This window comes from Syzygium oleosum, unplaced genomic scaffold, assembly GCF_021117445.2.
Source record: "Syzygium oleosum isolate NSW1041296 unplaced genomic scaffold, Sole_v2.1 Sole_v2.04, whole genome shotgun sequence".
Classification (NCBI taxonomy): domain Eukaryota; kingdom Viridiplantae; phylum Streptophyta; class Magnoliopsida; order Myrtales; family Myrtaceae; genus Syzygium; species Syzygium oleosum.
The window spans coordinates 12,488,199-12,511,851 of NW_026607488.1; the positions used below are offsets into that span (position 1 = coordinate 12,488,199).

Consider the following 23,653-nt stretch of genomic DNA (forward strand, 5'->3'; position numbering starts at 1 on the left):
TAAAATTTACATGAAGAAGCTATCTTGAGCAATTCAAATAATAAAGCTATCGATTTTCTATTTTACACCCTTTTGTTTTTGTAATTAGTGATGTTCATTTTTGTTTCCTTTCTCTCATGATTGGGGTGGCAATTGCGCGCAATCTCAATGGTTACCAGAATTCTTTGGACGGCTTCTTTGGAATTTCCGAATATGGTAAATCCCTACCAGCTCCTTCGACCAAAACGATCGAGCCCATATATAAATTCAGAATCTATGCCTGGAAGATGACTTGCTAAACGATAACAAATGAGCTAAATGAATTCATTTGAGTGACCTGGCAAGTTGTTTCAACGGATAAACGTTATAGAAAAATGCGTACCTCAAACAATTTGATAAGCAAAACTCTCTATTTTTCATTCTATCAACTCCTTTGTTGATCTGCACATGGTGGTGAGCTCTGACAGCTTATCTTTGGTGGACATCGTAATGGGCAAGACTCCGGGCCCGCGGGAGATTCAGGCCATCCTTGAAGAAAGCAAACAAAAGCTGTCTCGGTTAAAAGCTGTAGAGCTTGTCTACAACCCACGCGAATCAAATCAAGTGACAGATTTCTTAGCCAAAACACATCGCAAGAAAGCCCTACCGCAAGATTGGCTTGTAAAACTGCCATTATCTGTACGGCATCTTTTATGTTCAGAAACCCATAACTTATGTTATCCTTTCGTTAGTTAATTAATGAAACATTTTACTTTTTGACCAAAAAAAAAAAACTCGTTTTTACAATTAACATTTCACAGTGGTCACCGTGGCACTCTCCTGTGTTGTACTTGTTTGAAGGCCTGGCATTGATGCTGGGGCTCATAGGCTTTGCTCTCTTGATATTGGCCCGTTCCTATTGGAAACTCTTGGGCAATTCGAGCAACACCCAAAGAGATGAATAAAATAGGGTGAAGCAAAGACGAGCAATGGAAAAGGGCACAATAAGGCCGTGAAGGTGTATGAAGAGAAGACGGTGGTGATAATGATTGGTGATAAGACACTTTTCTCGCCACGCATATCTAGCAGAAGCCCTTCTTTTGGTGATTCTCAAGGCAACAATAATGGCGATGGTCAGTGCTTAGTTGCAAAGGATGAGAAGGAAGACAATTTCGACAAGACCAAAGAGGTTAATAACATTAATAATGATGATAACGATGATGATGCTGGCAATCGTGCTGTTCATGGTCATAATTAAGAGATGAAGATGCAAGCACTCCAACCTTCGACCGGCTAGGATGACAAGCTTTGGTCGGAAGCCTCACCAGCTGAGGAACTCTCCGACTACTCTTTCCGTCGACAACCAGCCAAAACCGAAACCAAAGCCAAAGCTTTGAGAGGATTGGAATTAAGATCTTGTCGATGCTCTTTGAGTCGGAAAAGAAGAACCACCGTCCCGCGCCGAGCGTCATTCCCAGAGGAGTTGCTCGCGATGAGAAAGAAGCTAGAGAGGCTGAGGGTGGAGAGGGAGAGGACGGAGGCGATAAGAAGAGGCACACATTATTAGCGATGAAGATGAGGGAGGTCGAGGAGAGAGGCGAGGTCCAAAAGCTGCATGAGATCGAGGTCGATCAGAATACCAATGGAAGCACTCAAGCGTACGCTCTTGGAACCGATGACGTGGAGGTGATTTTGAGCCTGATTTTCTGGAGATTTGCCGATTGAGAAATTCAAGGGTTTTTGTGTTCTTTTATAGTTGAATGAGAGAGTGTTGCCGATTCCATCAAGAGGTCTCAGATCAGATATCAACAAAGCTAAAACCATGATCGAGTTAGGAGGGAACGGAGAGAAGTAAATATGAAGAAGGAAAATGGGACCCATGAGAAAGAGAGAAGAAAACAAACGAAAATAATGAGCCAAACGAAAAAGGAAAATAGTTTCGTCAAACTGCTTAAAAAGGTGGTACCCGCAAAGGCTAATATTGTCAAAACACTATTATGGTGAGTGTTTTAGCCATAGTATGAGTGAAAACAGCGCAGCCCATTTTAAATTTAACCATTTTATTAAAGTGAAATTATTCTAAACTAAGCTAGTCGTTTATTGGAAAAATGATTCTAAGTCTAATTGGATTTTATTAGTTAGAATCTAAGCTAATTGAGACCTAAATTCATTAACTAGCTAATCTAATTGGGACTAATCTAAACTAGGCTAAGCTAATCTAAGTGTCACCTTGGACCACCATGGACTACCTTGGATCGCCATTGAGAGTCTTGGCCGCCTTCTTCAACGGCCCACCTCCGGCTACCACTCACAGTATCGATTCTTATCCTTTCACCCATTCGCAACATCGACTCAAGCAAAGCAAGCAATTAGTGAAGCTCACTAATGAACAAATAATCAGGTAATTCGAAGTTGAGCTCGGGAATTAGATCGCCCATGCATTCAATTAATCCCAACCACCTCTTGTCAAGTTAAGGGTTAATTAATTATCACTACATGAACAATAACCCCAGTGAAACTCATCACATGGTGGCTAAGTCATCAAGCGCCTACTTAAAATTCTAATCTCCCAATTCTAATCTACCCATCGAATCATGCAATAGAGCCTACCATACATCTAACAATCACATGCAAGACTTGATTAGACATGCAATCAGGCCAATTAGCCATGGGAAGCAATCAATCAATTAGTGGCCATAAGGATCACTTGTTCAACTTTTGGACCAATTCTAATCACTTATGTTTTAATCAATTGAGCCACTGAATGGAGTATAAATGAAGTGATTCAAGGGGCTATGGAAAACTTAGGATGTCTAGTTCATTTCTTATTTAGACCATTTCGGGCTCAATTGGTATAGAATTAACCAACAAACCCAACTACTCGACACCCGGACTCTAATCCGATGCAGAATTTAAATATACGGGAAAAATATAAAATAACTTCAAAATACCACCAAATTTGATAGATAGTTATCTCTATGTGCTCTATACGACTTTCATGTTTTGAGTTTTTGCAAATAAGCCCTTCAATTATGTCAAATTAGCCAATTTTTCCTTCGGACTCAACTGCAAACAGTTTTATGGGCTAGTCATACTTTGTTTGGTTTATTGCACTTTGACCCCCTAAACTTTGCTAGAATGACCTCAAACTTTTCAGGTTTACATTTTTCACCCTAAGGAACAACCTGTTTTTTTTTTTAAGTTTTGCACAATAGACCTCTAACTATTTTATTTTTGCAATAGAAGTTCTGAGGAATTTGAAAATTGTTTTCTAGATTTAACGCAAAACGCCTTCGCTACTTTGCAGATGAACTTTTTTGGATCAAACGAGGTCCAATTTTTACAAAATTCATACCGTTGCAAAGCTCTTGATCTCAATTTGTAGCGATGTTTCCCAAGTCTTTTCAAATTTTGACCCCCAAAATTATAAAAAATTGGAGAACACCGAGAGGTCAGAATGACTTCAAAATTCCAGCTATCTAATTGCATCATCATTCGACCAAAAAAAAAATGCATTATCAAACTTGCACACATGCACTCCCATACATTCTCATGCATATTTCCAGCATTGATGAACACATTCAAGCCATATTCGTCAACATTAGCATTCATCCTTGTGCATTATCAATCACCTAGAATTAGGGGTGGAATGGTTCGGGTGGGCAATTCCCACCCTAGAACCGGGAACCGCCCGCTAAGGACTGGTTTCGAAAAATCGGAACCGGGAACCACCTGGGGACCGGACCGCCAGTCCGGTCCGATTCGCGGGTAGGTCCATGGAACCAGTCCCGCCAAGTTTCACGTGCCGGCACTGTAATATGCATCAAAGAATTACACAACGGAAATAAATGATTTTGGATAAATTAAAATTACACCTCATCAAAGACACTTTGAGCCAAAGCCATTGAATCAACAAAATGAATGTTAGGAAGTGTGTAAGTAAGAGAGCACACTCACTAAACTTGTTATGAATGGACAAAAACAGACAGCGATGCAACATAAAAACTAGTCAGTAGCCTATATGCGTTGAACGGCCATTAGTCAACAGTTGTAGAGCCATTGCCTCATTGAGCCAGAGTCATTACAAGACAAAAGGTCTTTATATTGCTAGATAAGATTAACGAGTTTCATATTAGGGATTTAGAATTTTTCATTTTTTAAAAAAATTAAAAATAAATAAATATAATATATATATTACCGGTCCGGTCTAAGTGGACGAGTGGGCGGTTTCGCACTTGGAACTAGGAACCGGACAGGTTCCCTTAGGAACCACCAGTTCTAGGTCGATCCGTCCTCTCCCTCTCCACCCTCAGCCTCTCTAGCTTCTTCCTCGTCGCGAGCAACTCCTCTGCGAACGACGCATCTTGCTGTTCCACCTTCGCCAGAGGAGTCGCGGCGGCGCGGGATGGCGGTTCTCCTTGTCCAACTCAAAGAGCATCGATAGGATCTCAATTCCAATCCTCTCAAGCTTTGGCTTTGGTTTCGGTTTTGGCTGGTTGTCGACGGGAAGAGTAGTTGGAGAGCTCCTCGGTTGGAGAGGCTTCCGACCGAAGCATGTCATCCTAGCCGGTCGAAGGTTGGAGTGCTTGCACCTTCATCTCTTAATTATGACCATGAACAGCATGATTGCCAACATCATCATCGTTAGCATCATTGTTAATTTTATTAACCTCTTTGGTCTTGTTGAAATTGTCTTCCTTCTCATCCTTTGCAACTAAGCTCTGACCATCGCCATTATTGTTGCCTTGAGAATCACCAAAAGAAGGGCTTCTGCTAGATATGCGTGGCAAGAAAAGTGTCTGGTCGCCAATCATTATCACCACTGTCTTCTCTTCACACACCTTTACGGCCTTATTGTGCCCTTTTCCATTGCTCATCTTTGCTTCACCCTGTTTTCTTTATCTCTTTGGGTGTTGCTCGAATTGCTGGAGAGTTTCCAATAAGAACAGGCCAATATCAAGAGAGCAAAGCCTATGAGCCCCAGCATCAATGCCAGGCCTTCAAACAAGTACAGCACTGGAGAGTGCCATGGTGACCGCTGTGACGCCATTGTCGGTGTTGAAGCGATAAATGGAAAGGGGGAGCAGAGAGGGACATACGTGTGCAGAGAGAAGTAAACGAGAAGAAGGAAAGTGGGACCCGTTAGAAAAGAGAGAGAAGAAAACAAACAGAACACCACCGACAAAAAAAAAAGATGCTTTAAAAAAGTGAGACCCATAAAAGTTAATCCATAAAGATTAATATTGTCACAACACTATTATAGGGAGTATTTTAGTCATAATGTGAGTAGAAAAAGTGTGGCCCATTTAAAATCCCTTTAGATTGGTTCTAATCCTTAATATCAAGCTTATGGGGGTTTAGATCCCAAGGCTTAATAACAAAGTCATGTCTATTCTTTGCCTGACTTATTATCGGGTTTTGGTTGGAGATGTTTTAATAATCTTTGCCCGACTTGTATCAGGTTTTTCCTTTCCCACACTCAGATAGATGCTTTCAATTACTTGAGTGTTTCAATTCCGCACCGCCATAATAATAGCTTGCTTGTTATATTCTTTTCTAGGGGCTAGGCTAGATTAAGATCATAACAAACCTTACAAAAACATTTGTATGCTCGCTTAGTGACTTTGATACCGTAGAATCACAAATGATAATCAAGATTGCATGGCCACTTACACAACAATCTCTCAAGTTAGTGGTACCAAAAGGGTGCTAATACAAGGATTAGCATAAACTAGTTCCCGTGCTTAAAATCTCAGGTTCCATGGAAAATGAAATGACACACCTGCGTCTCGTTTGGTTTCTAGTGAACCCCAATAGGCTAGGGGCGATTCCCTGATGTCTTAGGCTTTGAAAGAACTTTAATATAAAAATCCAACGTCGTACAAGATATGGGCTTGGTTTCACAACCCTCCCAAAGGCCCTTCGGGTTCGGGTTTAGAGGTATTGGCCCAAGGTAGGCTCGAGCTCTCCCAAGCTCATACCTTGCGTGACGTTGAGATTTCTTTTAAAGTTATTTATAACCTAAGTATTTCTAGGAATTACCACTAGCCCTTTAGAGTTAGTTAGAAACCAAATGAGACACGGTAGTGTCATCTCGTTTCCTACGGAACCTAAGATATTAAACTCGAGGAATTGTTAACGCTAATAGTTATATTAAAGCCCTTTCAATACCTAACTTGAAGTGTATTATCTAAGTAGCCATGCAATCTTATTTTACCATTTGAAGCCTAAAGGTAACAATCCACAAAACCATCTAGGTGATCATGCAAATGTTTTTGTAGGTTCATTTGAAGTTCTAATCTAATCTTATCCTATATTAGAAAAGGAAATTAACACTCAATTTATTGAAATGACAGTGAGATAAATAAACATCCAAAAAATTAAAATGACGTCAAAAGAAAATAAGTGCGAGAATGAAAACCCGACTTATTACAAGGCCTCATTATTGAGCCTAAAGACATGATCCCTCGAAAGCTTGAATTTAAAGACTGATCCAATCTTAATGGGAAGATGAGGATTATTGAGACCGAGGACACAAAAATCATGTTTTATTCACTTATCCTAGGTTGGGGCCTCAATCCGACCATAGGATACTAAGTGTCTAGTTCATTCGTTTGAAGTACTTCAAAGTTGCAATTAATCCACACTCCCTATTCATTATTTAGAAGTCATTCATAAACTAAGCTAAGAAGCTAAAATTGTTTCTTTTATTTTTGGTGGTCTTTCTAACTAAATCATTTTTATGTAGTAAGACCTAAGCTAAATTTATTAATTAGTTACTATAAATGAAAATAAAATAGATATTACAAAATCAAAGACCGGGATGGACCTCGGTCTACCACCACCTCGACATTGGGATATTCGGCCGCCTTCTCCTTGGGTTGTCTCCGACCGCCGCTCATGATCGTAATGTAAGAAGGGCTTACTTCTAAAGTGACCTTGAAAAGACTCTTGATTAAAAAAGTACATGAAAAGACTCCTGTTGGAAAGAGAGAGAACAAGCAATTCGGAAGGTGCTTGGAATTCATGCTCAAATAGACATATATGTGTGTGATATTAGTATAGATCAAGAAACTTCAATTCTAACCAGATCTCCCTCAGAAGAGAGTTTAGACAAACAACGTTATCAAACGTTAAGTACCTTCATTATTTAAATAAGTGGCAAATTAGGAAACGGCCTTAGAGAATCAGTGAGACTAACCTGCTTGCGGGATTTAGGTCAGAAGCGAAGTACATATAAAGGCCCGAGGCACGTCAGAAAAGAAGGTCTGGACGGTCTCACCTTCTGTGGAACCAAACGGATATGTGACGTTATTTATGCATACCCAAAAGTATGTGGGACTACGTCCCCATCAGGAGGCCTCTTTTTTTTAATATAAGCGATTAACTAGAAGCAACTTTTACAGAAATAGTGAGATCAATTTACAGGTTCAAGAAACACAGCTGAAGTGTACATAAAGGATCAAGACACGCAAAAAGAAGAGGTTTAAATGGCCTCACCTTCACGAACCAAGCATAAATACAGCACCACTTGTGCACGTCTTTTGGATGTTATGTATTTAGTGCACATGAACATGGATCAAAGGTAGACCTATCAAAATGGAACTTAAACCCATAAATGACCCAAATTTGTTGGAATGGATCATATATGGGTCACTTGAAATTTGAAGAGTCTAATCATAATGGATTCTAAAATTTAAAGACTAAAATAAATGAGTCCAACCCACTAGGGCTCAGACTCTCTTCTCTCTCTCCCTCTTCGGTCGTCGTCTTCTATTCCTCCAACCAAGCTCTAGACGCCTCTAGCTCGTGCCTCAACCTTTCACTTGGCCGTCCATCGCCTGTGGCCAGTGGCCGGTCACCGGCAAAAGGAAGAAGAAAGAAAGAAAAAAGAAACAAATCAGAAAAAATAATTAAAAAATCGAAAAATATTAAAATATTATTAAAAATTATCGACGTTAGCTTCGGTGGTACCACATAAGCCGGCCGACGTCCACATCAGTAATATCCAGCCAAATTTAGCCAGAAGGACTGAATTGGCACTATGTCAAAAGGTTTAAAACTAAATTAGCATAAAAAAAATTTAGGACTAAATTGGCACAAATTCAATAGATTTATGACTTTTCTGACACTTTTCCCCAAATCTTTTTATAAGAGCTATTGTAGTAATTACAATTTTCATTTGATGAATTATATTAAATGTAAGTGTAGCCTTTAGACAGTACATACGTTGTTTAGTAAGAAGATGTTCTATAAACAATTATTATTTGGTGTGACCAACCATTATTTTAAATTAAGATACACTTTTAAATAAACTACAAACAAATTAAATAATTTTACTGTTTATGAATGAAAATAAATAAATTTGAAACCAAACAACTCCTAAATTTTCGAACCAAAACAAGAAAATGAGTTTTCCTTACCAAAAAAAAAAACTATATGTCATATTCCCGATTGTAGTTCATAAGAATCTTGTATGGATGACAAAAGGGGGAAAATCTTCTTTCATAGCTTTGATGGAATAAAAACACGTCGCCATTATTTCCAGTTTCATTTATCAGACATGTTTTCATAAGTACATAGAACCAAAAACTAAAGTGTAGTGAGAACTTAAACGTTCTACGAAACCAAACAACTAGGTTTTTCAGTAAACACCGTTTCAACAAGTCATGAGGTATAAACATGATATGATGAGAGAGAGAGAGAGAGAGAGACTCATTTTCAATATCTTCCTGCTTAATTTTCTCCGGAACTAGATCCGTGGAGCCTCGCATGAGAAGAAGAGAGAGGAACATAGCCAAGAACAGCTTGCTGGCTACGATTTCGTGTCTTAAAAGAAGGAAAACCGGCAAGCCATTCTTGGCTGCATTCAACACTCTCTCTACCTCTTCATGCAAGACTCTCGGACCGAACTTTGACCGCTCGTATCTCTTTTGTACGTTGATGTTTCGACATACAATCGCACCCTCTTTCTTTCTCACTCTTCTATGCACCGCGATGAACACAGACACACACACACACTCTTTATATAGAGCTGAGAAAAGAAGCCTAGAAGGCAATTATGTGCATGCCCACAAGCAAGAATTGACGACTCCCATATAATATTCCCAAAGCCGGACATTCTTCCTAAAAGTGGCAATTGACCACACTCTCACGCACACAGACTTTCAACTTCTGCTACCATCCAAAATCTTCCCTCAAAAAATGCTTGGATATTAAATAACAAGTGATGGGAAGAGAATCTCTTTCTCTTCATTTCCTTTCCTTTCCTTTTCTCAAAAGAGAGTAATAGGAGGAGGACATTGGTGAAGACTGGAATATAATATGCCAATTGGTTTTGCTCGAATTCCAAAACCAGCAGCCTGATGATATCATCTCTTTTCTCTTTCCTTTTCTGATTTATGACTCATGAGTGGCCTGGCCAGATCACCATTCAAGAACATGATTCGATGAACGTGCCATATTAACAGAAAAGGGGCTGAATCTTGTCAATGTTATGATTCATGCACGTTTTCCATAATCGCAGTGTCTTTACTTACAATTCAAGATACAACCCTGTTTGTGTTTGTTTTCCATTGATCATTACTAATATAAAATAAATTAATGTTTAACGAAGGAGTTAGGCAGTCGATCATAGAAAGGGAATAGTGACATTGAAAAATGATTGTGGAGCAATCAAAGAGATATGCTGGAGACTTTTTGAGTCGAATATCACGAGGTTGGGTGGAAAATTTGAGAAAAAGGAATATTTGCTGCAATCTGATTTGAGTGGAGTTTGACCGTTGAATTCAATTAGTATGCCGACACGCGAAATTCGAGCGCATCTAAACGACTTAATGCATGATGCGTCAATGAAAAGCAAACAAAAAAGTCTTACGTATGTAAAGAGAAATATTCATGTAAGCGAATTCAAGTTTGACACGTAACAGATTCATGAGACCACATTACAATTACGTTGACAATCTTAAATCGCGATTTTGTGTATCATACAAAATAGATGAGAAAATTGTTCAAAAAATCCTAAATCTATTGCACTTTTGCTAATTCAATCATGAACCTTTCAACTTTACTAATTGAGTCCTAAACCTTTTCATTTCTTGCCTACTGAGTTCATCCAGCCAATTTTGGCCGGAAATCACTGACATGAACGCCGGACGACCACATGACGTTAACGTGGAGATTTTAAAATAATATTTTAATAATTAATAATTTTTTATGTTCTTTTCTCTTCTTTTTTTTTCCTTTTCTCTCTTTTTTTTCTGTGTTCTGAAGTTAGGTACGCAAGGGTGGTTGGCCAACCTTCGCCGGCTCTGGACGAGGGCCACAACGCCCTCGCCGGCCAAAGCGAGGGCGCGCGAGCCCTCGCCTTGATCCGGTGAGGGTCGCGATGCCCACGCCAAATCTGGCTAGGCGAGGGCGTGGGGCCAAAGTGAAGCCACCAAGTGCCTCGCTTGGCCAAATTTGGCGAGGCCGTCGCGACTCTTGACGGATTTGGGCAAGGGATTGCACGCCCTCGCTTTAGCCGGCGAGGGCATCGGGGCCCTCGCCCAGAGCCAGTGATGGCCGCGATGCCCTCACCTAGAGCCAGCGAGGGTCGGCCGGCCACGCTCGCCACCCCTAATTTCAAAACCTAGAAAAAAAATAGAGAAAAGGAAAAAAAACATTAAAAAATCACAAATTATTTAAATATTGTTTTAAAATATCAACATCAGCGATTTCCAGCCAAAATTGCCTGGATGGACTCAATTGGCAAGAAATGAAAAGGTTTATGACTCAATTGACAAAGTTGAAAGGTTTAGGATTGAACTGGCAAAAGTGCAATATGTTTATAACTTTTTAGACAATATTCCCCAAAATAAATTGTCATAACACAATTTACTAGCAGGTGGAACTGGCATCCGGGATGATGTTATTCATGGTAGAGATCATCCTTCTTAAAAAATACGTGTGAGAAGGGAGAGAAGATAATCTCAATGTTAGCTGATCAATACACTCTAACTGTGGATGAAATAAACCAAAAGATTTCGATGGGCACTTGTTCCTGGATACTCTTATTTGACCCCCTAAATCACAAAAAGATAAATCAAAATTCCATTGCTCAAGCAAATATCCCTTAAAATAAAGTTCAGAAAGTCAATTTTCACGAAATTTATTTGCACTAGTTATAGTCTATAGAAAAGCTACCGACTTCAGTCATAGATTAAAAAAACTCTGGGAAAGTGGTGCATGCAAACCACTATTGCAACGCCAAGTGAATGACCATATCAGATCTCATATGATTAAAAGGTGGACATCTAACATGATCTAATGATTCCCTATCTAGACAAAGCAATAATATTGTGTACTGTGGAGTCTACTTAGCTAGACATTAATCACTTTTTTATATTGAAATGAATCCCATTGAAGTTGGTATTGACAGCCTCAGGGTGTAACACTGGTTCATTTAGAGTTCCTAACGACGTTCAACCATGTTGAAAGGACCAAAAGGTATTCTTCTACAGTCATATCAGGATGAGCTAGCTCAACAAGGAAATGAATTACTCAATGGTATGAATCGTGGAAGATGGAGGATCCTTGGAAGAGCAACGGAGTCCATGGGTGCATCTTAAATTAATCCAAATCAAACAATAAACTTCTCATTGTATAGTCAGAAAGTATCTTGAAATATTCAACCCCTGGGAACATTAAATATATGAATCAAACTTACCTCTTGAATCCCTACTTCTCTTTTTTACTGTGGGAGAGGGTGAAAGGATGTTAGGTACTTCTTGTTCACCTGTATCCCCTAGCATAAAAAGATCAGCAAGTCGAAGATGAGATATACAATAAAGGTTCTCAAGCATATTAAGAGACATTGATACGACATAAATGAGACCATTACGAGATTATCATTCAGGCATTGCATTAGAAGATAAATGCATAAGTCCTAGAGCATTACAAAATGATTAATATGAAATTCACTCTGGTCATCCGGAGATTAAATATCCGTTCACAAAAGAACGATATTTCCTTTCTGAGACACCCTTTTAATTCACATAACATTTAGCTTTGTTTCTGAAACACGTGACAGGTAGTTCCTTTGAATAGGCCATGATAAAGTAAATAAACTAGTATCTCGAGGTCACAACTAAAAAACAAGGCCAACAAAAGGATAAAACAAGATGAGAAGACATCTGATCTTTCTGACACTTGATGTGATGACATGATTAACCCACAAATAATCAACCAACAACTGTGTAGAGAACATATTCTTTGCAACAACAGAATTGTTCGAGAACAATTTTTCTGAGCAGGCATTGTGTAGTTCATGCAAGAATAAAGTTTAACTTTTCATGCAACTAAGGAAAATATATACATCACTTATAGCGGTCCTATAATTCTCAGACAATAAAAACATTGCGTAATTAAAAATGTGGAAGCTAATCTTTCATAAGGAAAAATAGACATTTCTCTGGAGAGTAACAAAAGCTTTAATCTCAGTAACCTGCATGATCACCGTTTACTTGTTTTCAAATGATATATACATAACAAATGAATGTGAAAATTGAGTAGCAGCTACATCTTCGTTTTTTTTTTCATTTTTTGTCAGGAAGGGGGCACAGGTTATGAAGTACACATCTTCATTTGATGGAATTGAAACTCCTTAAGACTACAAGGGGTGTTATTTCAACCCTCCAACAAGTGGGTGGGTTAGCAAGTATGGGCAAAGTACAAACTGAGGAAAGAGTTTGAATCAATATGATCTGAATTCAATCCTCTAAGTAGGTGATATAATCAGAATGAACAGATTTAAGAAAATTTATCTTACATTAAATGCCTCTTCTAGATCTTCCTCATTCCACCGTACAACTCACCTGTCACTTTTCATCTATTATAACCTGATCTGCCATGACTTCTGAATTGCATCTGGATTCTGAATCTTTTACAGTCATGGAACTTGATGGCCTGATTAAGGGTTGAATAACATTAGGTATAGCAACCACATGCATTATCCAGTGGAGCAAGAGATCCTCACAAGCTTTAGAACAACATATTCCCAACTTTAAACTAAATAAACTTGTGATTTTTAGCAAACCATCTTCAAGTCTATAAGTCTATTTCCTGGACATTTCAATTACCTCCACAACAGGCCTCAATAACGTGTAAACTTCCATCTGCTAAACAACTCAATCATTAGTAAGCCATTCAAGTTAATGTAAGGCACTTGCTGCAAATTTAAGTATAAGATTAAGGGTAGGCTAGCCACACCTGGGATTCTGAAAGGCCCCTGTGATTCTTGGGCTCTGGATGCATAATTCAAATGCAGAAACATATATGTACGGTTCACTTAATACCCTCTCTGATTTTTTGGGCTCTCACTCTCTAAAGGAACCCCCAGATAAGCGACCGCCGAACAGCATCTATGGTAACCTATGTATTAGCCACTTGGTTAGAGCTATTTGATAAAGATTGCAGCTATTGTTACTTTCTTGAGCTAACTTTTTGGTTCTATTTGTGCATGTCCAAAGAAATTTCTCACCATGGAAGTTCAAGATGACATATTTCAAGGGACAAGGGTAACCACCGGGAGAACAGAACATGCACCTTTGAATGGTTGGAGCAGATACATACATAGGAGGGGATATTACATGCATAAAGCAGGTGCCCATAATCGACTATGGAAGTGTTTAATACTATTACATCACCAAGTAAACCGTTATCTACTATAAAACTGTTTAGTAATAGCAGCACAACATCCTGCAGTAGATTTTTAGCACAACATCCCCCGCACTTATAAGTAATTTCTGACTAAATGATTGTTTACTGATTCTAAGACCTAATGCTTTATTCTCTTGACAATAAAAGGAGGTAAAACCAATGAGAAGTATCTTATTCCATCATAAATCATCTTAATTTGTAAAAAAAAAAAAATTCTGCATTGATCCCTAATCTGAGCCATTACGTGGGAGAAATGTATGTTGAAGAGCTATCTACAATAGAAATTTAATTGAAGAGTAGAGAAGAGCCTAATAATGAATTTAAACATTAAGTTCTATCTAGCATTCAAACATCAATGACCAGAAAATAAAAAGCTTAAACTATAAAACACGTAAATGACTTCAAGTGAGTAATGACCAACTATTTGAAAGGAAACAGCACTCATTTGGAGAACAACAATCTCCAGAGGTAGTTAAGAATATACTTTCAATTAAAAGACAAATGGAGATTTTACAGAAAATAGCAGCATATTTTCCTAGTAAAACAAACAGCAGCAAATACAGTTGCTTAATCAAGGACTGGAAGAGTTAGAACATGTTCAATACCACTCAGATACTGAACGTAGAACTTAACTGACCACAGAGGTGCGCAAAACAAACTCTAGTTATTAAGTTCTCGTGCAGGCTAAAGGATCAATACTAATGAAGACGACGGTTAAGAAACTGTATCTCAAGAAACATTTCTTGTGCAAGTTACTTCAAAAGTTTGTTTTATTAACATCTCTTTATAACTACTTAAAAAGCTCTTGTATACCGTTGGTGTTCCATGGGATAGAAGAGGACGATTGAGAACTGAAAAACCAGCACTACTTGAATGGACTTCTATGTTTAAGTTTAAGCAGAAAAATTAAAGATCCATGGCAGTATGAAAGAAGTGAAATAATGCTTGAGACTGATTTGTGCAAATTATCCAGAATGAGAGTGCAAAAAGCCCTTCAGCATGCATCATGTAAGAGCTATGAAAGAAAATATAATAGCCAACACAGAAATTGCACAAGCAAATAGCGCACCTAAGATATCAAGACAAATACTAAAAAATCTGCAACAAATCACCAGCCTAAGAATTGGGAAAAAATAAAAGATGATATTGCGTTACCAAAGACTTACCCAAATCTACTGATCCTCAGTTTCTTCGGAATTGTCAGCTTTCAGGATGTAACCTTCCCTCTTCATCTCATCCACCAATACTTGATACATCTCCACTGTGCTATGATGCAAAGTATCACCAGCATGAAATTGATGAAGCTGAGTCTCAATCCCCAACCAACTGTAACCAGGTGTCTTAGTTATACCCCTGTCTCATCAATATTCTCATCCTCGCTGATTCATCTCACTTCTTCACATCAGCACAGAGTTTTGATGACATAACATAGTTCCCAGAATTCGAAGTTTCTATTTCCAGAAGCAGCTGCATCACCCGCTCACAAATATCCGCATTTCGCCACTTCTGACAGGCACCAAGTAATGACCCCAGAATAACTTCATCTGGCTTTCCAGGCATCTTCACAATGAAGCACCACCATGCACACATGCAGAGAGTACTCCGACGAATGTGTTGTCATTTGGGCAGACATGCCCACCCTCTTTCAACATGCGATCAAATAGTGCTAATGACTCCTTTGCTCGACCATGGAAAGCTAGGGCAGAAATCATAGCATTCCAAGACGACTCATTTTTCTGAGGTATGTCTTCAAAAACTTTAAGAGCATTGTCTAAACTTCCGCACTTAGCATACATATCAATTAAAGCAGTACCAACGTAAACGTCACGCCTTAAGCCGCTATGAGACACATAGGTGTCCACCCAATTCCCCAGGTCTAGGGCCCCTATTGAGGCACAAGAAGACAACATGCCAAGCAATGTAATTTTGTCAGGATCAATGCCAGCCTCTCTCATCGTGCTAAATAATATGATCGCTTCATCAGTCATCCCATTTTGGGCGTAACTGTCACAAATTAATATGTCAAAAATAGTTAGAGAGCCCCTCACCAATTACGCTTAATCGTGCAGATTACCATAATATGTATCTTGGACATTACTAACTGATTAACTGAACCAAAGGTAAAGGAGAATGCAAAAGTCAATTTGCAAGGATAAATTCTCCCACAGACAACCCAAAAATGAGTGGCATTATCCTCATTACTGAAAGGCTAGTATATGAACCAGTAAAAGAGAAGCAAGAATCAAGCTAACAGAGTGCACTAATAGAAAGAGGCAAGGACCTGAAAACCTTTCAGAAAAGCAGGTAAAACTACATAACTTGAAGTTTCCCAAAAAAAAAGAACTTTTCAAAACTATCCACTTATAGAAAAGAAACAATCTTGTAGCCGCCAGACAAAAAAGTTGGGGCAGACCTCAACTATCACTCAGTTGAAAAAAATATTAGTATTAGTATTATGAAGAGTACATATGCAAATTTGACGATTGGATTGGGATCAATCCTGGTAAAGTCTTATAATTCAGAATAAATCTGATAGGAAAGCTAATACCAGACCTATAGCAATTAGACTAGTAGAAAACAATGATGTCACAGATGAAATGAGGTAATAACTGGTGATTTTATAAAGCAAGCAATCAAGAGAAAATGACTAATACCCTGTGATCATAGCATTCCAAGTCACTACATCCCTCTTTACCATTTTATCAAAAATGCTCTTTGCTGATGTCAAATCCCCACATTTCCCATACATATCAATCAAGGCAGATACCACGCATGAGTTCAACTTCATCCCATTATCCAGAACATATCCCTGTATCCACTTGCCCGATCTCAGATCCCCCCAAGTCTCCACACAACGTGAGAGTGCTTGCCACAGTCATTTCATCAGGCATGAAAACTTCCTCCCCCATTTTCCTGAACAGCTCAACCGCATCCGCCGCAAAACCCATCTTCGCATACCCAGAGATCATCGAGTTCCACGAGACCAAATCTCTTTCGGCAATTTCGTCAAACACCTTGCGTGCAGTCTCCAGCGCCCTGCGCTTGGCATACATCATAATCAACGAGTGACTAGCATGACTGTCCGAATCCAACCCAGTCCTAAATACCGAACAACGAGCCGCCCGACCACGGCACAACTCGGGAAAGATTCGCGCATGCAATGAACAGAGATGGGTACGTGAAATTATCGGGGCTTCAGTCCTACACATCTCATTCGGCAACAGTAGCGCAGCGGCGTCAAAGGGTAGCCGTGCCGTCCGGCGGTCAAGCCCCGGATCATGACATTGAAGGCGGAGTCATCGGGTTGAGGAATTCAGAGCGATTCGCAGCGAATCTGGTTCGGTGAATGGACGGGGGGATTGGTTGGGATTTCAAAAGGCTCGGTTGGCGGGGAACGAGGCGAGGTAGGAGACTCGTGCGCTGAGGATCGTACTGAAGGAGAGCCCACCTTCTCCTGACCTGAGCCATTTTCTATCCCTACTTATTTGGAATTCCACCAGGGTAACACTATTTTCAGTCTTTCTTGGCTAGAATGCACCATCTTTTGTAATGACTGACCAAATTTTACCTATTAAAGAACCAGAAGTTCATTAATGTGCTTGTATTATTCTCCTAAAAACACACACATATATAGTTTTTTATTTAATTTTCAATTAAGTGTGTAAGGGCGACCGTCCCTTGCTTGTGGCCGGTAGCCTGGCCAGGGACGGTCGCCCAGCCATGCCCGAGTATTGGCCACAAGCCAAAGAGAAAGAAAAGGAAAAAAAAAAAGGAAAGTAATTTTTAAAAAATGAAAAAATTATCCACGTCAGCACCGATCACGTCACATAAGAAGGGCGCAGTCAGCCGGGTTCCACGTTAGTGATTTTTAGTCAAAATTAACCGGAATGACTAAATTGGCAAATCGTCAATGGTTTGGGACTAAATTGGCAAATCATCAAAAGGTTTGGAACTAAATTGATACAATTAAAAGGTTTGAGGCTAAATTGGCATAATTAAAAGGTTTAAGACTCTATTAGTCATCGTACAATAGGTTTAGGACTTTTCGAACAAGTATCCCATTTGACACATGAAAACATGTGTTGTTCGTATTAGGTATATAATAGTTTATCTGCTCCTAAATGGCTTGAGCTTGGACCCTTCTTCCCACAACACCATAAATTCTAAAGAAATTGTCTCTTAACTTTTTTTTACCAAAAAAAAAAAACTTAGCTAGAGTAATTAAAATGGATTAATAGCACGTTCTTTAAAGTAGCATGTCCATGAGATGTCAATGTCTCGACAGGCCGCTCAGGTCGGAGGTAGTAAATACAGTAGGATATCGATGTCATGGATACAAATAGTATTGTTTACAACAAACAGACTAGCAAATGCGCATTGTGTGTATGCACAGAATTGACATTTGAAAGATTAAACAAGACCACTTCATTACTAAATGTATGAATGATTAAATAACTGAGCAATTATTGATAAAACATACACTATTGATAATGGATATATGTAATTATGTGTGAAAAGATTCAAGTATATCAGGATGTGAAATCTTTATAAAGAATGTTATCATGGGATAGTAAATATTCAAAATTAGATATTAAAACAGGTGGGAGATGATAGATGTGACATTCGTAATTTTCGAATTTGGATAATAGTATTTAGAATGATTTTCCGTGACGGTTACCATCCGAAATCCGATGTGTTAAGATTAAATGAATAGATGTATATTGTTGATAATTAATTACCGGCATATTAGTTGTAGAAAGGGATTGATATGCTCCAAATTTTATATTTGATGATTTTCAAGTTTTAAATTTATTGAATTGAGATTTCCAAGTATCCGATATTTTTCACTAATAATTTAGGTTAGTTTAAAATATTTTACATGTTGATTTATTAAATGTTTTGGTAACTTAATAACATATTTTAGATTAAGCCTTGGGTTTCTCTTCATTTGGCACGCCCTCTCTTCATTTTTCTCCCAAGTATTTTAAACCACAAGCCTTTAATTTGTAACACTGAACTTGGCCAACCATGATTTCATGTTTTATCTCATCTATGTTATCCTTAGCCTATTATTGTCTTAATGACTAACCCATTTTACTTGGCCAAGAAGCCCTTTCCAAAATTTCTGCTTTAGCTAATCTTATTAGGCCACATGTAAGGCCACATGTATTTTTTGGATTGAAGAAGCATTCATTTCTTTATACCTAAGGCTTTTAACCCGATGTCATCATTACGGTTCATTCCCCTTGGCTGTGTATTTGAATATAACTATATGATTATGCCACTTGCCACTTTCTAACTTGAATGCAACCTTCCACCTAGCATTTTTAACTTCAAGTCATAATTCCTTTTAGCATTGGTTTACTAGATACACTCCCCTTTCTCTTGACCGAATAAATGGGATTTAAAAGTGTTGGGGCTAACAATATAACCTAGAGAGGGGTGAATAGGTTGAATGAGAACTATGAAGAACTTTTACGGAATATAACAAGTTAAAACTCACCAACAACAAAAATAGTTTAACATAATCAAGCATCTGCTAATGAACAATACGTAATCAGGAGTGGTGCTTATAAATAGATTCATGCAATTGGGTGCAATGCTAATAAACAGACAATGAAGAGAGAAGATAGCATAATGAGTTTTATAGCGGTTCGACTTTATCCCCAAGCCTATGTCCACTCCCAATACTATCGGCCACAACCAAACCGGAATCCTCTAGTAATCAACATTGCAAGTTACAACTGGCAAGTGTTGTTCCTTTCGCACGATAGATCACACTATCAGGACACAAGCATTACTCTTACACTAGTACCCTCGACTAGTTGCTATTACAACTCAATCGCACTTCACAAAGACATTATCAACATGACAGCTACTAACAACAGAAACAAGAACACTCAAAGCCATAGACTCAGTTTGTTCCTTTCCACCCAACATCACTATTTCTTTTGGATTAAGTATATATAGCTTTACAGTCCTTAGATGACCGTTTCCCACTCAACTCCATGAAGTGCCGTTGGTTCTACCATCATCAGTCTTCATTGGCTCTTTGTCGATCATCAACATCAGAACAGCTACTAACTATGGCAGTTTTCCCAAACCAACTCCTGTCAGAGTCCGTCTCCCATCAAAATTGCCATAACTACTTTGTTACATCTCCAGTACTCCTGATGCGAACTCCAAGCTTTTGTAACAACTATATTAATGTTGTTACCATTCCAATTAGATAAGCATGCGAATACCACTTTCCAGAACTCCATATCTGCACTATCCCTTACTCATATAATTAGGAGTGAGATTACCAATAGTCTGTTGATGCTGTCCACTGATGAAACCGCACGGAATGACTTTTAATCAATCTTCTAACAATCTCTTGGCTTAATTAGCTTCCAAAAACTTCCAAGGACATCAGCATCCCTATTGATTCCTCGCCTTCACTGAATGACCAAATCAGCTTCCAAAGACCTCCAAAGACATCAGCGTTCTCGCTAGTTCCTCGTCTTTACTGAATTCACTCGATCATCGGCATTTTTACCGTCTCTCCACCTCATCTGGAATGAATTGCTCCACTAACAATATGTTGTCCTCATAACAATATGTTGTTCTTCTATCCTTATGGTTCTTCCAAGTATATTGGCGATTGTGAATCTACCAAGCTATTCACCTTCACAAGTTCGGGCCTTCCAAGCTTCAACGAATCTTATTGTTCTAGGCTCGTTCACCATCAGTAAGGCTCATCTAGCTGTTCACATTATCTTAGTCCTTCCAAACCATCACGAATATCCTCATTCTTCTCGACTTGTTCTCCCTCAATCAAAGCCTTCCAGCTTGTTCAACTTTGTAGAAATCCTTCCAACTTGTGAACATCTCCACGCCTAATACCTTGTTCACCTCAGATATTGACAGTGATCCTTCTATATCGGCAAAGCATTCTTGATTGTAGTTAGCATTGACATGACTAGATATGACGCCTCTTCTTTAGCTCAGTCAATGGATATGGTCGAATTTTTATCTTTAGGAAATGGGATAAAAAAATGATCAATTTTAAGATTTTTTAAGTGTATGCCTAAACCCCATTTTATAAAAGAAAAAAATATGGATTTTAAAATGTTGGGCTGAGTGCCATGACTTAGTCGAACAATACGAAAATAGTTTTAGATTTTTTTTTTTGTTTTTTGAATTTTCTTCCCTTGTGAAGTTAGCTGTCCAGAATTGACTTTAGGATTTTGGCCACTTGTCGTATTTACATATTGAAGGAGGGCACGTTTGTCACCCAAGAGCCCAAAACCTACTAGACTCCGATAATTATCTATTGTATGAGATCGAGGAATTGCCACACTCAGGAGGAATTAATTGGATGCTCAAAAAGTTTCGAACACTCGATTGATATACAAAAGATATTAAAGGAGGATCTTTTCCTAATAAAGTGATTATACTCTTTCTTCTTTTGAAAATAATTTTAATATCTTTTTAGTTTTTGCTAGAAAAATCGATATTTATTGTCACAAATTTACCGGAATATACACACTCAAGTAATTTATTATTTTACAATATATGATAATCATTATAATTACATTACACTACTTATACTTATTTCGTGAAATATATATGTTTATGCTATTGGTACCATTTTTTTATGTATTTAATGAGAATCACCCGTATAAAAATATTAATGACGTATCGAAAGCTCACATGCGTAAACAATTGTTATTCAACTGTGGCTAAATTGCATTTTAGTTGGTTAAAATATTCCAACTAGATTTTACAATGACGGTCTCTTAAGTGAAAAGACAACAACATTACTAAAATTCAAAAATAAATATATCAGTCAGTGACAATATGGGTTAGAGGATATAAGTGGGACATCGATATATGGGTGCGTTTAGTTCGACTTTGCAGGAATGTTTTTGATAAAATGTAAAGGTATTTGAGCTAAAGGGGTTTTTCGAAAAGCAAATAATGTTTCGTAAAATGTATTTTAAAAACACATTGGGAAGCAGTTTTGATGTAAATGCCTTTTAGTAAAAACTATACTTTCTAATGTATTTTTGGTAATTATGTTTTATAAAAAAATCTCAAACTATTTGCTAGCGGAACTCAGCCGTTGCCGGCGAGGGTGGCGGCGGCACATTGGCAGCACGCCAGCCACTAGCCGGTGGCATACCGGTTGCTCGTCGATGGCTATTAAAGATTGAAGAATATTGAGTTCACCGTACTAAATACTATCCTATCAAGTCATTATCTTGCCAAATCAACCATGACATCATAATTGTATGACTATAGCATCTAAAATGTTAATTTTAACGTCAATACGCTTCGCTAAAAAAAAGTATTTCATAAGTACTACCTAGGATGATAATAAAATGTAAAAACTGTTGAAGAATAAAAATCATAACATAAATTGTAGAGCTCGGTTTCCGGGTCACTTTCCTGAGATGGTACGATGTATTTGGTAGTGATATTGAAATAATACTTATCTTTAAAGTATGTTAATTACGTTGCTTTAACTTCTGGTCAATCTTCTTCTCTTTTATAGTAAAGACTACAATCTCTGATCAACACATGACGTCAAATAGATAATGGGATCAATCATCGATCAAACAATTCCTTAAAATAATCATTAAATTCAATTGCATGGCTAGACCTAACCCTTTTTTTGTTTTTATCTCCACCAACAACTAGACTAAAATCCAAGATGATTATTTTAAATATATAGAATAAAATTGAATCCCCATGTAGGATTTTCGACATGACAATTTTTTTCGTATAGATTAATATGAAGTGGTTTGATTATGATTTTCTTGTCCATGCGTGTCGATTCTCATTCAAACAAGAGAAATTTCGCTTCGAGGTGAACCAGCCTACAATTATTGATGTACTTAAAAACAATATAAAACATCTTGGATCACTAAATTCTATTTTTGACTAAATTAGACAATGCCAATGCGAAAGATACTTAGCGGTGCCCACACGGAAGCCTATTGATTGCATTATTAAAGTCTGCAAATACTGCTGACTATCTGACCAAAAAAAAAATTACTGCTGACTCGAATCCATATGTTGATATGTCCTCTCTTGCATTATCTCCATGTGCATGAAGATAATGAAGTACAATTTCTTTTTTAAAAGGAAACGTATACTCTTCGTTTATGGTACTTTCATGTTTTTTAAATCAAGTCCTTGAATGGAAAATTGCACCAGAAGCGATAAACCATCGTGGATAAAATGTAATTGAGTCTTAAACCTTTCGATTGGTTCAATCAAATCTTAAATCGTTACAAAAAAGTGCAATAAAATCCTAACATTTCAGTTTGTTTAATTAAGTCCTCGACATTTATTGAATAATGCAATTAAGTCTTAAAATGATGTTGAAAAGTGCAATTTTAGAATGCCATGGAATCACTTTTTTCAATGACACGATGGCTATTTTAGGTACTATTAATTCATTGCACTTTTTGAGGAAAGTGTAGGGTTTAATCGAACCATTTGAACGGTTTATGGCTCAATTGCATTCCACACATAAGGTTTAAGACTTCCTATGCAATTTTCTCAGTTCCTGTACTTTTAATTTTTATCATCAAGTCATCCTACTCGCCAGTAACGTGGCTCAATCTTAAGGAGTTGAGTTTGAGTTGTTGCAAAGAACGAAATCTTCTGTGGAATGCATATCTTTTTTAAGTTTAGGACCTTAAGATCACATCGCTATGAATCTCAATGGGTGATATATTATTAAGAAGAAAAGCAAATTCCCAATTGCCAAAGAAGATCTCTTGGGGTATATTTATTCTGCTCGTTTATAATACCACTAGCAAAAGTTGCACAAACTATATATGTGTGAGTAGAATTCGTGTCAAAGTATTATATAAACCTATAAATTAAATGATTGAGAAACGTTCAAATGTACTTTATTGAAGTACATCAACAAATTTTATATATAATACAAAGCCAAGCGTGATGGTTTATAAGGTAAGGGCACTAGTGATATTGAACTTTC

General features: G+C 37.9%; 1 pseudogene; it reads right to left on the reverse strand.

Moving 5' to 3' along the window:
- Positions 1–11,545: 11,545 nt before the first annotated feature.
- Positions 11,546–17,191, reverse strand: LOC115679332 (pentatricopeptide repeat-containing protein At2g34400-like; annotated as a pseudogene).
- Between the last annotated feature and the right edge of the window lie 6,462 nt (positions 17,192–23,653).